At 46.3% G+C, this 16705-nt stretch overlaps 1 pseudogene across 1 annotated transcript in view; it reads right to left on the bottom strand.

Moving 5' to 3' along the window:
* Positions 1-15604, bottom strand: part of LOC137439305 (lariat debranching enzyme-like) — a 95634-nt pseudogene extending 80030 nt beyond the window's left edge. The window contains exons 1-8 of the transcript XR_013621552.1: positions 15423-15604; positions 3617-3703; positions 2793-2932; positions 1837-1961; positions 1346-1426; positions 1125-1210; positions 368-608; positions 125-205 (exon numbers count right to left, since the gene is read on the bottom strand). The product of XR_013621552.1 is annotated as a lariat debranching enzyme-like (transcript). The remainder of the gene's footprint in view (positions 1-124; positions 206-367; positions 609-1124; positions 1211-1345; positions 1427-1836; positions 1962-2792; positions 2933-3616; positions 3704-15422) is intronic.
* Positions 15605-16705: the final 1101 nt, after the last annotated feature.

Genomic DNA, 16705 nt, shown 5'->3' on the forward strand with positions numbered 1-16705 from the left:
TCTTGGTAAAACACCAGCATGAACAGCACCTAATTATATTTGTATATCAAAAAATACTCAACAAAAGAAATATACAGGGGAAAAAAAATCTCTGATCAAAGAAAGCATTTTGCACGAACCTCACCTGGAGAAACTCCCGCCAGGGAAGACATTTATCCAGAGCGAGGAATTTAGTCACTTGTGGAGATTTCTGTCCGTCTTCCAGCTACAGCAACAAATCACATTGAGAAATTCATGATAAGAGCAAAGGATGCGGTCCCTGTGATTATTTGGTGGGCCTTGTGGTCATCTAATCAGCCCAGCCCTTTGAATCAATGGAAGGTTTGCTTCCAAGGTGCCCCTGGTAACCCAGCTGGTTCTAATGTACCTGGTGCTGGACAATGGTCGCATATTTAACATGGAGATGCGCCGAGAACCAATAAGACGGTTGTAGTTTCCTCAGGTTGTAGTTTCCTCAGCAATGCTCCAGCTGGAGGACTACCAAGCCTGCCCCCTTCCACTTCTTGAGCAAAGAACGGCTTCCTTCTGAGCAACCCTGCAACGCCGCTTCCCACCGTAACTCCCAGGGGCCAGTCATGACTGAGGAAAACATCTGGGGGATTGGAAAGCTGAAACAAGGAGGAAAATAATGAGGACTTGGAAATGCAAAGAATGTTGAAAGCAAAAGCTTGAGCCCTGGTGTTGGCTTAGCGGTTAGGGTGCCGGCTTGGGATCCTAGGATCCTGGGTTCGAATCCCGGAATTAACACCAGGGGGGTTGACTCAGCCTGTCGTCCTTCCGTGGTCGGCAATTGAGTACCAGCTTGCTGGGATGAATGATCACGGTGTGTACCCCGATTTAGAATAGGTACGCCGTATCCCTGCGCATCATAACAGCGTGACCAAGGGTTGGCTTCCGGAAGGGCATCCGGCCATAAAAACATTGCCTCAAACAGGGAACCATGATTGACATGGGGCCCGCAAGGCTAACCCCCGCTCTAGCGGGGAAAATGGCCTTAAAACGATCATTCATTCATTCATTCATGTTGAAAGAAAATGGAAGGCAACTGTGATCAAAAAAATAATAATCGCAGTGCAGGCTCGAGTACCATGGTAATGCAAGCATTGGTCACAGGTAAAGCCCACCTGCATGAGGCGATACACATCCAGGCTGCGGACGTGGTAGGCGCTCCGCAGGCAATCCTGCGAGTATGGTGGGCATTCAAAATGGCCTGCAATAGAGAAATGAAAATGTCCACTGTTGCCAAGATCGGTCGAATTAAAACTTGCGAAAAACTCTAGCGGTGTGGAGACACAAAAAGTTTCCATCACTGTCTACATCCAGGTGCACAAGCATTTCAACAAACCTTTGTGGTAATCGTGACCTTTGTAGATCCCAGAAAGGCCTGCTATCCGAATCCCACCAACACACAACACGCCAGCATACCCTGCACACATGTCACACAAAGGCAAATCAACCTCGTAATGTGCAGAAATTAATATTTTAAAACAACAACAGCAGCAGCAACAACAAGAAGCAAGACAAACAAACCTGCAGTCCTTGAGAGAACACGTTTTCAGTCCTGTGTGACTGCATCGCCACCGCAGTCCTCGGCCCATGACCACTGCCTACCAGGACCCTCTGGCTCGGTCGTAGTTGACCTGCAGGCAGCAGTCAAGGACCGAGGATGGAGACGAAGGTACAAAGTGCACCAAGCAAAACGCATCATCTCAGGAACCGCAGATCAAGAACCATTTATTTACAACACGCAAACAAACAAAAGAGAAGACAGGTTCCTGCTAGAACACAGCTCATATAGAATGAGGTTGTGTGTGAGGTGTCTCATGGAAAACACACCCATGTAGTAGACGTTTGGTGCCAACCATCCACCAAAAGGTAACTCCTGCAGATGGTTTGATGCCTCGTGGTTTCCTCCGATAAACACCGTCAGCACAGGAGCCTGCTTCTCTCCAGAATAATACCTGCGACATCAAGTAATGGCACGTACAATCAAAGTCCGTCATGCTGCACCGCCCCTTACAAAACCCCTCAATATGGGTCCAATAATGAAGGACTAGTGAGTGGTCAGAAGGGGAAGACTGCCAAAAGATGTTAAAGGTATGTAGATGTTATGTTATACCAAGTTAACAGTAACTATAGGATTAATATTACGGAAGATCAGACAAAGTGATCAAGGAAGTGAAATAAGTGGGGACAAGGAAATGGCTTTAATCTCCAAAAGGCACCAAGACATGCCAAGGCCTGCTGGAGCAAGACATGAAAGGCAGCAGCACTTGTATCCAATGCCTTACTAGAGCTGGAAGGCAGATGCTGGTGGTGAAGGGGAAGTTTATTTAATTATTTATTTATGTATATCAAGTCGAGGCTTGTGTAAGAGTCTTTCACGAACCAGCTGGCCACACCTGATGCTCGACTAAGGTCAGGGCAAGAATTTCTAATTTGTTCATGGTGTCGGCGCTGAGTGCACCTACTCTTTGTGAATGACATCGTGGGATCTTTAACGTCCACCAACTAGTGCCGAGAGACGGGACCCCAGTTTAACATCAATCCGAGGGATGGCACACTCATTGACAACTCGCCCTGCCCGTGGAACACCAGGATGACAGTTTATAGCTGGGTCAGGATTCAAATCCAGGCTAGACAGCTTAGGGACGAGTGTAGGTACCTACAGGCCATCCTGTCAGCCCAAATGAATGGAATAAATAAATGGCAGAAATCTCTTAAGACGGAATTCCATCTCCCGACAGAGACTGGACACTCATGGTATGGCTGGCTAAAAGGTGTTTGGTTACCTGTGGAAGTCTTGCATGTTTCGGTACTTCGGGGGTACAGCCATGCAAAGCAGGTCGCTCTCATTACGAACAGCTTGAAAGTCACCACAGCAAAGGAGGAGGTCCACGGGCTGCCCACCTTGCTGTACCGCCTCTGCCAGCTGCAATTAAAAAACATTTTCTTTGTGTACAAAAGGGAAGGAATAATAAAAGCTGTGAACATTCAATAGTTACTGCATTTCTGCCACCATAAGGTGCAACGTTACTCAAAGTGTTCCCAACATGGGTCCAAATAAATAAATAATTTGAGCAACAATCATTAAATAGCCCCGAGTGGGCTGATACCAAGTCGAGGCTCATATCAAGTCGCATCTCTTGAGGTTGTAGTTCAGAAGAACCCACCAGGAAGCCCCTTGATCCAAAATCGAGATATATAAGACCGAGCTATCCTGTGCACCATCACGTATAAGGGCTGTATCAGATTGCAGAGCAATTGGTTGGTAAATAAGGGACGAGTAGGGATCTGAAGTTTCAGTGGATACCCCCACCTCCCTCCTCCCCCCCCCCTCCGCCCCTATGATATGAAATATAAACATCGAAGCCCAGGCGATTGTGAGACCACTGTCTTGTATCAATGTGTCGAGTTTCAAAACAATAGGCAGAGAGTCAAGGGAGGAGTCGAAAAAATAGCAAAACGTTAACTGACGGATGACCGCATGGACGGACAGACATCCGGACATCATGACCCATTTTATAAGTTCATCTCTGAGAGTCAGGATGAGATGACCTAACAACATAACATACCCCAAAGTTTTTGTGCCCAAGTAACAACAAACCAAACTCACCGTTTCATAGATTTTGTCCAGCTCTCCATGACAGCAACCCTCCACAGCAACTTGCATGCCGCTTTCAGCCGGACGTGTCTTCCACCCCTGGCACCCACACAGGAGATGAGGGCATTGATTGTTATTAGAAGAGAGCAAGCATGCAATTATCTTCAGAAACAAACATTTCAAGGTGATCACCATAATTAAAAAATAAATCACACCCGTGTCCGAAGGATGTGGGTCAGTTTGGCATTTATAATATGAACCATGATCTTTCCTGGGAAAACCACATTTCCAAGCTGGCCTCCAAAGCCAGTCGCCGACTGGGCATCCTCCGTCGTGCGAAGTCCTTCCTTGGCACACCTGAGCTCCTTACCACATGCAAGGCTTTCATCCGCAGCTCAATGGAATACTGTTCTCCCCTCTGGGCCGGTGCTCCTGCCTCACACCTAGCTCGGCTTCACGCTGTTGAGGCCAAAGCGTTCAGAATCATTGGAATCTCCCGCGATGAAGCTAACTCCGAGGGCCTCTCACTCACTCACCGCAGGCAGGTTGGTGGTCTTTCTGTCTTCTACCGACTCCTCTCCGGCCTTGCTCCCCCAGTAGTCCTTGAGCCAACCGGCCATATTTTGAAGTGAATGCTCCGGCGGGGGGAGTAATTCTCATTATGATTTTCCATTAGACCAATGTCTCAAGTGTCAGAAAAGGTGTGATGGACATCTGAGAACGGTAGCTTAGTGCCCGGATGGACGCCATCTTTGAAACCACCCAGCTCGAAAATGCCCATTTGGTGGGGTACATTGTTGCACGTGTATCTGGACTTCTATACTAGCTATCGATGTGCGGTTGACGACTAAATATACGTCCGATGTGTACCGTCTAAATAAAAAATAATATGAAGCATTTTGTTTTAGATTAATTATTATAAAAATCAATTATCGAAAAAAAATCATATATTTTTCAATATTTTATTATTAGACTTGTACTTTTTTTAGTGAAACAACACTGGTATGATTTTCCAAATTATGCATTGTGCTACACCGTTTATCTGTCTATAAAAATAACTCAAAAACTAAAACATATCATCCACCACGAGTTTACAACAAATAAATGTAAAGAGGCATAAAATGACTTAGGCCGCCGCTGGCATTATCTATTCTGACGATAACGCAAGTTAGGAATGTCGTACGGAGAGGATTTTAACACCATACGATATCTAATAAGCAGGCGGAAATTGTTACATAGGAAATCTGCACTTTGGTGGCCATCTTGGATTTCAAAATGGCCGCCAATTATATTAATTATTCATTACTAGAGTTTGGAAAGACGTATGGAGCTGATTTTAACACCATACGATGTATATTCCTAATAAGCAAGCGGAGGTATCATTGAACATGTCATGTTTTAGTCAAATAACACCGGTATGATCTTCCAAATTATACATTTTGCTAAACCGTTTATCTGTCTATAAAGATTTTCAGGCAATTTGGCCTGCATTATAATAGAGAACAACATATGCTATACAATATACAGTGCACACAAAGTTAATCATCAGAGTCGCCATCAGAGTCATTGGCATCCTGAGCCACGATAGCATCATCCTGCACCATGTTGGAGCATCCCTGCAGCTTACACACAACAGTGCACTTCAACCCATTCAGTATGCAGGAGCAATCTGACGGTCGACACGTCCTTCTGCATGTGCATGAGATGAGATTCAAGACGACATCTGGAGCTGGTAGACCCGCCATCCATCGGATTGTGAGCGAACCGCCATCATCGAGTTCCCAACCATGTCCTGCTGATGGTGTTGGGACGTCTGGTAGGTTTTCAAGGCTGCGTCGCCAGATAGCCGCCTGATAGTTGGCCCTAAGCGTATGCTGCATCAAGGAGTCTTCACAAGGCGGCAATTGTCCAGATTCGATCTGGCCCTTCTTTGCACAGAACATGTGATAACGGAGCGAATTAACACCGACGATCTCCGTGTTCTTGGCGTACAGCTGACACGTGAAGGCCTGAATGCTATTGAAGACGTCTGTTGGTACATTCCACGAAGATCCCAGATCTGTGAATGCTTGAAGATACAGCTCATTCGCTAGCACAAGCTTCAAAGCCTTTATCTTTCCTTGGCTAGCCAGAGCACTCACAGTGTCACACCCGCTCCATGCATGAAGCCCTGGCAATGCACTGCAAACTCCAGACCCCAATACCGCAGCCAACTTTCCAACGTCGATCATTCTGACTCGAACCTTTGTTCCTCGTCTGATGAAGAGCTGACTATTGATGGTTCTGCTGAGATGAAGACTGATGATCAGAACGTCGGTGTCATCTGCCACTAAGATGATCGTCTTGTAGTGGGTAGCGGCGTGCTTTGCGTGGAGAAACATACGCGTGTCTGCTTCCTCGTGGCTACATTCGAGTGCTTGCACCAACTTCCACCTATCGCGGGTCAGTACCACACATTTTTCACCACAGGTGACATACAGTGTTCTGTTGCCTAGCTTTTCACGATTTGTTTCATGTTTCCACGACTCCGCCAGAAACACAACCAGTTTCTCCTTTGTCTGGCTGCAAGCAAGGAGACGCCGCCAGTTCATGATTTTGTGTGCGGGTCTGATCTCGCTGAAACTGATGCCTTCATTTGAACCGCGGTTCACACGCTCAGCTGCTTTGATGGATTCTTCTGTGTATGTGTCAAAGACAACATCGATGCGCTCACTGCCTTGACCAGCGTGAAGCGCTGCAGCAAGGATGCGGTCAGATAGTTCTTCGAACGTGTCGTTCTCGCCATGCATCTTTTGTATGAGAGCCATCGCATCAATTATTGTTGCACTTCGCTTGTCAACGCTCTCGGCTGGTTCCACAAGACCTTCCATGTGTTTCGCAAGTGCAGCTTTGTTCGTTTTTTTCATTGACCCATCAACGTTTGCCAAAGACCATGGTAACGGCCCTAGTGGGTGACAAAGGACAAGTTGCATGTCGAGGTTCCTTGTCTTGGCGATGAGTATCATGGTGGCAAACAGTTGTCTGTCAGCTCTCAGGACGATCTCCTTGTTTGTGCCCTTCACAACTTTCTGCTTGATCTTACCAAAGGTCTTCAAGTTTAGCTTGTTCAATGTGTCATGAAAGCCTGTTCCCTCTTCAAGACGTTTCTGGAAGCTTTGATACGCCGCTTCCCCCTTTTGCAGGGTGTTGAGTAGGTCATTAGAAACGTCCTCCCTCGCAGCCGCTCCGGTAGATATACTGAGAAGACATGACGGATCATCGGCGAATGGATTGGTCCAGTCATTTTCCAGTAGATCACAGATAGCTGTGACGCCAGACTCATCACGTTTGATGCGAGAAGTAGACAAGTCAGGGTGCTTGGCGTGAGATGTGTCGCTGCCATTCACAAGGATAGTTTCTCGTAGTTGCCTCAGTGCAGTAGCCCGATTTTCTGCAGTTAGATAGTATCGTGACACAGCCCCTTGTCGAAGACTAAAACCTCGTGTTCCTCCAGCTGTTTGCGTATCTTTGTTTACTGTTTCTTCTGTTGTCTGATCAACAGCGATTCTGGCAAATGGATTCCCTGGTCTAAGCTGTACGGAGAAGTAGCCTTGATTGAAATGCCTGTACAACTCGGGGCATGTTTCGTGGAGTTGCGTCATCTGTGCATAGTACACTGGTAGATATCTAGCATAGTTCACCTTGTTCATTGCGAAACACCAAGGGATCACTCTTCTGACACAAGCCAAGTGAAGCATCCAGTCGCCTTCTCTATCCGCACGAATCAACCCCAGCAGGGTCTCTACCATATCAATATACATCATCCAGAAGCGAGCCAGGTCTCCATGTTTGGTTCGCAGAAAATGTAGGTATTTCGCGAACATGTCAAAGCTCTGTACACATGAATCATCATCGAGAGCAGCAGCGAGAGTCTCGTGGCAAACATCCTCCTTGATGCTGCGAATTTTGAGGTCAGTGCTTCGAATCTGGGGTTCCTTGTCAGGATGATTGCTTTCTATCCACACCTGGAAGCCCTTCCAAATGATGCGCATTAGTGCCTCGTACATCAACTTGTGGAGTCGCACAGCACGGTTGTATTGCTTGCCTTCCAGAACCCTGTTGATGGAACCTTCAGCGATTACTCCTGACTCAACAGCTACATCCCGAAGGCCTGCATCTCCAAACATTTTCCCAATGCTCGACATGAAGTTACAGATGGTATGGAAGTTCCCCATCATGAGCACGATTCTTCCATATCGATCGACATCTTTCCATGCTATTTCGGTCGCCTTAGCAAATAGTGCCTGGTCTAGCACCACCGGTATACGCTCAAGCTGAAGTGATGACATGATGTTCAGAGCTTCTCTGAGGATTTCTTGCACTGTTGCCATATCTGTGGCAGGCGCGTTTATAGTCGGCAGGTAGCCAACTACATCTTCCGTCACCTGAACACGATCTCTAGTCATGATGTTGAAACCAGTCCACGAACTGATTGTCTGGTCGCATGGTTCCAGCATGCGAGTCATAATCCATACGTGATTTCGGCGCTGCGCAAGGGATGTTGCGCCTGCAAGAGTGTCAGAAAGATCTGCAGGCTTGATTGCAGGTGGGCCCTCTCGTTTCCCACCGCTGTATATTGGAACTAAATCGCTGGATGACGGGATAGATCGCTTCTTATCTGATTTGGATACTGCCGATGGAGGTTGGGGCGGCAAACACGACTGCGACTTCGGTTGGACGATGATACCGTTGACGCGATGCGATGTTCCGCCACCACTCAGCGATTCCTCTAGCCTGTCGATGTTATCGAATGCTAATACAGTCGGGACCGAAGGGTGCACATGTGACGGAAGTGGTACTTTGTGTGCACTGCACTGTATATTGTATAGCATATGTTGTTCTCTATTATAATGCAGGCCAAATTGCCTGAAAATCTTTATAGACAGATAAACGGTTTAGCAAAATGTATAATTTGGAAGATCATACCGGTGTTATTTGACTAAAACATGACATGTTCAATGATACCTCCGCTTGCTTATTAGGAATATACATCGTATGGTGTTAAAATCAGCTCCATACGTCTTTCCAAACTCTAGTAATGAATAATTAATATAATTGGCGGCCATTTTGAAATCCAAGATGGCCACCAAAGTGCAGATTTCCTATGTAACAATTTCCGCCTGCTTATTAGATATCGTATGGTGTTAAAATCCTCTCCGTACGACATTCCTAACTTGCGTTATCGTCAGAATAGATAATGCCAGCGGCGGCCTAAGTCATTTTATGCCTCTTTACATTTATTTGTTGTAAACTCGTGGTGGATGATATGTTTTAGTTTTTGAGTTATTTTTATAGACAGATAAACGGTGTAGCACAATGCATAATTTGGAAAATCATACCAGTGTTGTTTCACTAAAAAAAGTACAAGTCTAATAATAAAATATTGAAAAATATATGATTTTTTTTCGATAATTGATTTTTATAATAATTAATCTAAAACAAAATGCTTCATATTATTTTTTATTTAGACGGTACACATCGGACGTATATTTAGTCGTCAACCGCACATCGATAGCTAGTATAGAAGTCCAGATACACGTGCAACAATGTACCCCACCAAATGGGCATTTTCGAGCTGGGTGGTTTCAAAGATGGCGTCCATCCGGGCACTAAGCTACCGTTCTCAGATGTCCATCACACCTTTTCTGACACTTGAGACATTGGTCTAATGGAAAATCATAATGAGAATTACTCCCCCCGCCGGAGCATTACTTTTGGTCTGGCTCAAGGACTACAGCTCTCTCTGTGCTCTGTCCCCCAAATATTCCTACAGGTCGCACAAGATCTGCCAGCAACCCTCTGATGGTTAAACTGCCGAAATCTCGGCTCTCTGCTCACCTTCACTCTTTCATTCCTCTTTTCTCCCGCCTCTGAAACAAACTCCCCCACTCCCTTCAATCCCACTCCTCCCTCCAGGTCTTTAAAACAGCTGTTCACCACCATCTCTTATCTTCCCCCATCCAAAACCTTGATCTTTTCTACCCCCGTTAATTCACCCCAGATCCACTTTTTTGAAATACCGACTTCTTTCCTGGAAGTCCTAGCAGTATCCATGTGTTTTTTTTTTTACCTGATACATGATTGATAATACTTCTACCAAGTTTGGTTAAAAATCCCTTAAGCACTTCTGAAGCATCACATTTTTACCTCACATGACCTTTGACCTCTTGATGGCAAAATCTAATCAGTTTTTTTTTTTTTTTTTTTTTTTTTTTTTGTATACAAGATCGAGGCTCGTGAAAGAGCTAACAATAATCACAAAAAAGACAAACCGACACACAAAACACAAAAAAACAAGGGGAGCGGCAGACAAGATGGGGAGAGAGGGGGAAGGACACAAACACAACATTTGAGAGCAGGGACATCGGGAGGACTTGGGGGGAAGTGGGAGAGGAATAAAACATATGAACGCTGCAAGGACTCTGGGGTGAATTACCGGGGGTAGAAAAGATCAAGGTTTTCGATGGGGGAAGATAAGAGATGGTGGTGAACAGCTGTTTTAAAGACCTGGAGGGAGGAGTGGGATTGAATGGAGTGGGGGAGTTTGTTCCAGAGGCGGGAGAAAAGGGGAATGAAAGAGTGAAGGTGAGCAGAGAGCCTAGACTTTGGCAGTTTAACCATAAGAGGGTTGCAGGCAGATCTTGTGCGACCTGAAGGAATATTTGGGGGACAGAGCACAGAGAGAGCTGGGGGAGCAAGGCCAGAGAGGAGTCGGTAGAAGACAGAAAGACCACCAACCTGCCTGCGGTGAGTGAGTGAAAGGCCCTCGGAGTTGACTACATCGCAGGAGATTCCAATGATTCTGAAAGCTTTGGCCTCAACAGCGTGAAGCCGAGCAAGGTGTGAGGCAGGAGCACCAGCCCAGAGGGGGGAACAGTATTCCATTGAGCTGCGGATGAAAGCCTTGTATGTGGTGAGGAGCTCAGGTGTGCCAAGGAAGGACTTCGCACGACGGAGGATGCCCAGTCGGCGACTGGCTTTGGAGGCCAGCTTGGAAATGTGGTTTTCCCAAGAAAGATCATGGCAGATAGTGAGACCCAAAAGCTTGAGCGACAGAACTTCTTGGAGAGGATTGTTGAGAAAGTAGATGGGAGGGTTGTCCAGTCGGTCCTTTCGGAGAGACATTGTAAGAGTGTGAGATTTGTCAGGATTGAAAGACATGTTCCACTTGTTTGACCAGTCTGTGATTTTGTCCAGGTCTGCAGAGAGTGAGGAGGCTGCAGACTGCCGATCTGAGGGATGAGGAATGGAGCGGCAGATAGTGGAGTCATCAGCAAAGAGATAGAGAGGATTTTCCAGAGAGTCGGAGAGGTCATTGATGAAGACCAGAAATAGCACAGGGCCCAGAACACTGCCTTGGGGAACTCCAGCCAGAACAGGAAGGGAAGATGAGAGAAATCCATTCAGGGCCACACGTTGCCTACGACCAGAGAGGAAATCCGCAAGCCATGAGTGGAGATTTCCCTGAATACCATAGGAGGTGAGTTTGGTGAGCAGAGCTGGGTGCCAGACTGTATCGAAGGCACGTGATATGTCAAGTGAGACAGCTCTGATTTCCTGTTTGGCATTGAGGACCTCCATCCATTGTTGAGACAGCAGAAGCAACATGTCCAGAGTAGAATGACCTGGTCTGAATCCAAATTGATGATCAGAGATCAAGCCATTGGAGAAGAGGAAGGATTTGATATCTGAAGCAATGATGGATTCCATGACTTTGCTGATAATTGGGAGCAGGCTGATTGGTCTGTAGTTGCAAGGATCTGTTTTTGCACCTTTTTTGTGTAAAGCGGTAATGTTTGCTGATTTCCAAGATGCTGGCAGATGACCTTGAGCAAAAGAGAGGGTGAAAAGAACAGAGAGAGGGTGAGATAGAGCGGCAGAGCAGGATTTTAGGACCCGAGGGCTGATGCCATCTGGGCCAGTTGCAGAATCAGAGTCGAGGTTTGATAAAAACTTCTCCACCTTGTCAGGAGAGAAGGACACAGAGTCCAGGAGCAGTTGGGTTCGACTGGGAAAGGTGGGAACAGAGAGAGATGGGTTTGGGACACAAGATTTTGAGGCAAACACAGAGTTGAGGCATTCGGCTTTGTCACGTGCGGTGTCAACTGTGTAGCCATTTGAGGTAAGGGAGGGGATGGAGGGGGAACAAACACCAGAAACGGATTTGACCAGACGCCACCAGGATTTGGAGGAAGGAGACAGGTTTGAGAGTTCAAACTTGAGTGTGGAGAGATAGTGCTTCCTGGCACTCCTGAGGGTAGAAACACACTTGTTTCGAGCTTGGTGGAAGGAACTGAGATTGCCTTCAGTTGGATTTGCCTTCCAAGAGGCAAAGGCAAGTTGTTTCAGGGCAACTGCCTCACCACAAGATTCAGTGTACCATGGACGGGAGGAAGGGTAAGACAACTGAAGACGAGATGGGATAAATCTGTGCATGAGAGAGAGCAGTTTGCTTTGGAAGAATTCCCAGGAAGAATTGATGTCAGAGGCATTAGAGATGGGAGACCAGTCCAGTTGATGGATGGCTGCTTGCAGACCGTGCCAGTCGGCCTGAGTGAAATGCCAGACTCGTCGGCGCTGAGGAGGCTCTCTGAGAATGGCCAGTGAGATGTCCACTTTAACAAGCACATGATCAGAAGAACCGATTGGAGCAGAAGAAGAGCAGCAGACATTTGCAGGGAAGTTAGTCATAACCAAGTCCAGAAGAGAAGATACTCCATTGACTGAGATCCGGGTTGGGAAATTGACAGATTGTGTCAGTCCCAATGAGTCGCAGAAGTCCTTTGCTGAGGTGCCATGGCTGGTGAGAGATGAACCCACACCCAGCCAGCTGGCATGATGACAGTTGAAGTCACCACATATGAGGAAGAGAGAGTTTGGATGAGTTGATAGAAGTTGGTCCATGTTGTCCGACAGAGAAATGTAAATGGAGTCATCACTGTTTGGAGGACGGTACAGAACACATATGAACAAAAGGTGGGAGCGGAGAGGAAGCCGTAGCCAGAGGTACTCCTGTGGGTGGGGTGGAGAGAGGGCAGTGCAGGGAGAGTGAGGAAGAGAGTTTTTGATAAAGATAGCCACCCCACCACCAGGACGAGGATCAGGTCTATCGTACCGGAGGAGGGAGTAACCAGGAAGAGATATTAAGGAATCAGAGACATCTTGAAGGAGGAAAGTTTCTGTTAAGCAGATCAAGTCTGGATTTTCAGAAGCAACCTGAATGGAGAGATCAATCAGGTTTGAGCGAAGGCCCCGGATGTTTGAGGTCCATACCGTTAGTGAGGAGAGATGGGGAGCATCGGGTGCAGGACAGGGGAGGGGAGGGGTAGGGTCAGATGAAGGGTGAGAGGGGGATGTAGGAAGAGCAGTTGATAGTGTGTCAGAGATTACAGAGGAGTTACAAGAAAGGGAAGGATGAGGAGGACGAAAGGTTTGATGGTGATGGAATGAGGCACAGTGAGAGTTTGTTTGAGGGGGGGCAGAGGAAAGTAGAAGGTTGGGGGAGGTGGGGGTATGACATAGGAGGGAGAGGAAGTGGGGAGGAGGCAGCTTTGAGAAGGAGGTGGGAGGAGGGAGAATTTGGGAGGGATGGTTGGGGGGGAGATTTGAAGGGGAGGGGCAAGGTGGGAATTTAGAAAGTGGATGATTAATGAAAGATGCACATATATAACAAATTGGGTTTGTTGTGATTTTCAAGTTAGCGATTCGTTTAAGAACGATGGAGGAGGGATGGAATGAATGAGAATTTAGAGCATGGAGTGATTTGGAATCATAAGAGATTGAATATTTTTTTGAAATGGAATGAGATGAAGAGGAAATTGAAAGGAGCCTTTTAAATAAGAAGAAAAACAGCGTGTTGTAATAAACCACTGAATAAAACAATGAAGGGGATAGTTGAAACATATTTAAACAGAACTGTGAAGAACAATCGTATATTCACAAAAATACCAATGGGGAGAGGAAGCCTAGCGCGACGACCACGAGTCACTTGAACCAAATTCATGTTTGCATCATAATATATGCTTGCACCATGCTTGGTCAAAATACCATTACTGGTTCACAAGCTAGCGCATTAACAGTTTTTACCTAATAAGACCTCTGACCTTTAACCTCTTGACCCCATAATGTAATCAGTAACTCTTTGTATAATTTTTACACACTACAGGATTTTTGACGTTCTCCGCCCAAACAATCAACACGTCCCTCCGCCCAAATAATAAAGGTCCCTCCGCCCAAACAGTCAACACGTCCCTCCACCCAAATAATAAAGGTCCCTCCGCCCAAACAGTCAACTCGTCCCTCCGACCAAACAGTCAACTCGTCCCTCCGCCCAAACAGTCAACGCGTCCCTCCGCGCAAACAGTCAACTCGTCCCTCCGCCCAAACAGTCAACACGTCCCTCCGCCCAAACAGTCAACACGTCCCTCCGCCCAAACAGTCAACTCGTCCCTCCGCCCAAACAGTCAACTCGTCCCTCTGCCCAAACAGTCAACTCGTCCCTCCGCCCAAACAGTCAACTCGTCCCTCCGCCCAAACAGTCAACTCGTCCCTCCGCCCAAACAGTCAACTCGTCCCTCCGCCCAAACAGTCAACTCGTCCCTCCGCCCAAACAGTCAACTCGTCCCTCCACCCAAACAGTCAACTCATCCCTCCGCCCAAACAGTCAACTCGTCCCTCCGCCCAAACAGTCAACTCGTCCCTCCGCCCAAACAGTCAACTCGTCCCTCCACCCAAACAATAAACACGTCCCTCCACCCAAATAGTAAACATGTCCCTCCGCCCAAACAGTAAACATGTCCCTCCGCCCAAATAGTAAACATGTCCCTCCACCCAAACAGTAAACATGTCCCTCCACCCAAACAGTAAACATGTCCCTTCACCGAAATAAACATGACCCTCCACCCAAATAGTAAACATATCCCTCCACCCAAACAGTAAACATATCCCTCCACCCAAACAGTAAACATGTCCCTCCACCCAAACAGTAAACATGTCCCTCCACCCAAACAGTAAACATGTCCCTTCACCCAAATAGTAAAGGTCCCTCCACCCAAACAGTAAACATGTCCCTCCGCCCAAACAGTCAACACGTCCCTCCACCCAAATAGTAAAGGTCCCTCCACCCAAACAATCAACACGTCCCTCCACCCAAACAATAAACACGTCCCTCTACCCAAATAGTAAACATGTCCCTCCGCCCAAATAGTAAAGGTCCCTTCACCCAAACAGTAAACATGTCCCTCCGCCCAAACAGGAAACACGTCCCTCCGCCCAAACAGTCAACACGTCCTCCACCCAAACAGTAAACATGTCCCTCCACCCAAATATTAAAGGTCCCTCCACCCAAACAGTAAACATGTCCCTTCACCCAAATAGTAAAGGTCCCTCCACCCAAACAGTAAACATGTCGCTTCACCCAAATAGTAAACGTGTTGCCATCAATGGAACCTCGTCGTCCCCTCTCCCAAAGCCAGTATCTTGGACCCAATCATGTTCATCTTCACGATAAACGACGTCTCCAATGTTCTGGAAAACCCTCTGCTCCTTTTTGCACATCACTCCACATCGTGTGGCGCAGCAGCTCCGAATTAGTCTGTTCGGCGGACACTGCAGCTACATTACTCTCTGCTAACCTGGACACGACGACATAATGATTAATGTTCTGATAGAACACACACAACCTTTCATTTATTTTCGTCAAATTCGCCCTAAACAAGACTGACATCCACAAAAGGTGAAGGGCTACAGAGAAGAAGAGGAAAACCGGCAAAACCTTCACCTCATCCTGAAAGAAGGAAACCTCTTCACACGAAAACGGGCAAAATAAGCTTTCCTACCACCATTGGGTGTTTTGTTTTCGGAGACACCATTTCCGTACTGACTACTGGATGTCTGCTGGCTCCTGAAGGGAACTCATTCACCCTTTGTCAGGTGATGTTTTTAGTCAGGGCAAGGTGTCACAGTCAGAGTCACCGTCCCCACAAGCCAATGAGGGGTGTCCGTTTATCCTGAAGTAAATTCTCTCAATGTACAGTATTGTAATATACACTATACAGTGCTCAACATGCACTGTTCCAACAATAAATCCAAGTAAACACACGTTACCAAATCATAACTTTCCAACATACTCACGATAAAAGCAAAAGAGATGAGATTTAAATGAAATAAATAAATGAAAAGGCCCGAATCCTACATACACAAAGGCAAGCGCAAAAAACACCAACAACCCCAATTTCAATAAAACGACTGCTGATTGGACGTTCTTCGGATTCTGACGTCAAACATACGGCGGATTCTGATTGGATAACGTTTCCTCACGTTCTCCTCAACGATAGGTTCATTCTCATAAACGTCACATTTTTAATTACCAACGCAATTATTTTTATTACATTTTAAACTGTGACAGAGTTAAGTATATAGAATGTTTTTTTGTACGTTTTGATTTTGTTGACGTGCGTTTGATTCCCATGGCCGTTCGCTTTGAATGTCAAACTCACGCAAAGCAGTGATCGCGTCACATTTTCCACAGTGGGCCAAAATTCCATAACACGGGAAAATAATTTTTTAAATCAAAACATTTACTGATGGAGCCGTCTATTTTTAGGTCACCTGGAGCAAAACTTGTTCAGGTGAGGTGACATTCCCGTTCTTTATATGTAGGTGAGCTGGATACCTAGCCATGGTGGTGCGCAGTAGAATTCTCAAGCTTGGCGTTTATTAATTTTTTTCGTGAAATGTACATTGAAAAGTTTTCTTTTCATAGATACTTAAAGGAAAGACGTTTTGTGGGCCAAAATTAATTTGAACCCTAACGTCAAATTTACCTTAAATCAGCATCTTACTATCATTCACAAAATGTCTGTCTGTCTGTCCATTCCCAGGTACCGCAAAAACGGCTGAACCGATCGCAACGAAATTTTGGGTGGGTAACCCTGGGACCACCTGGAGTAAAACAGGCTTTATTGATTTTCCAATTTTTTCCAATTTCCAATTTTTCCGTTTTTCCAGTTTTTCCAAACACCATGGAATAATATTTACCGATATGAACAGTGATGTGACTTT

This window comes from Myxine glutinosa, unplaced genomic scaffold (genome assembly GCF_964187855.1).
Source record: "Myxine glutinosa unplaced genomic scaffold, kmMyxGlut1.1 SCAFFOLD_602, whole genome shotgun sequence".
Classification (NCBI taxonomy): domain Eukaryota; kingdom Metazoa; phylum Chordata; class Myxini; order Myxiniformes; family Myxinidae; genus Myxine; species Myxine glutinosa.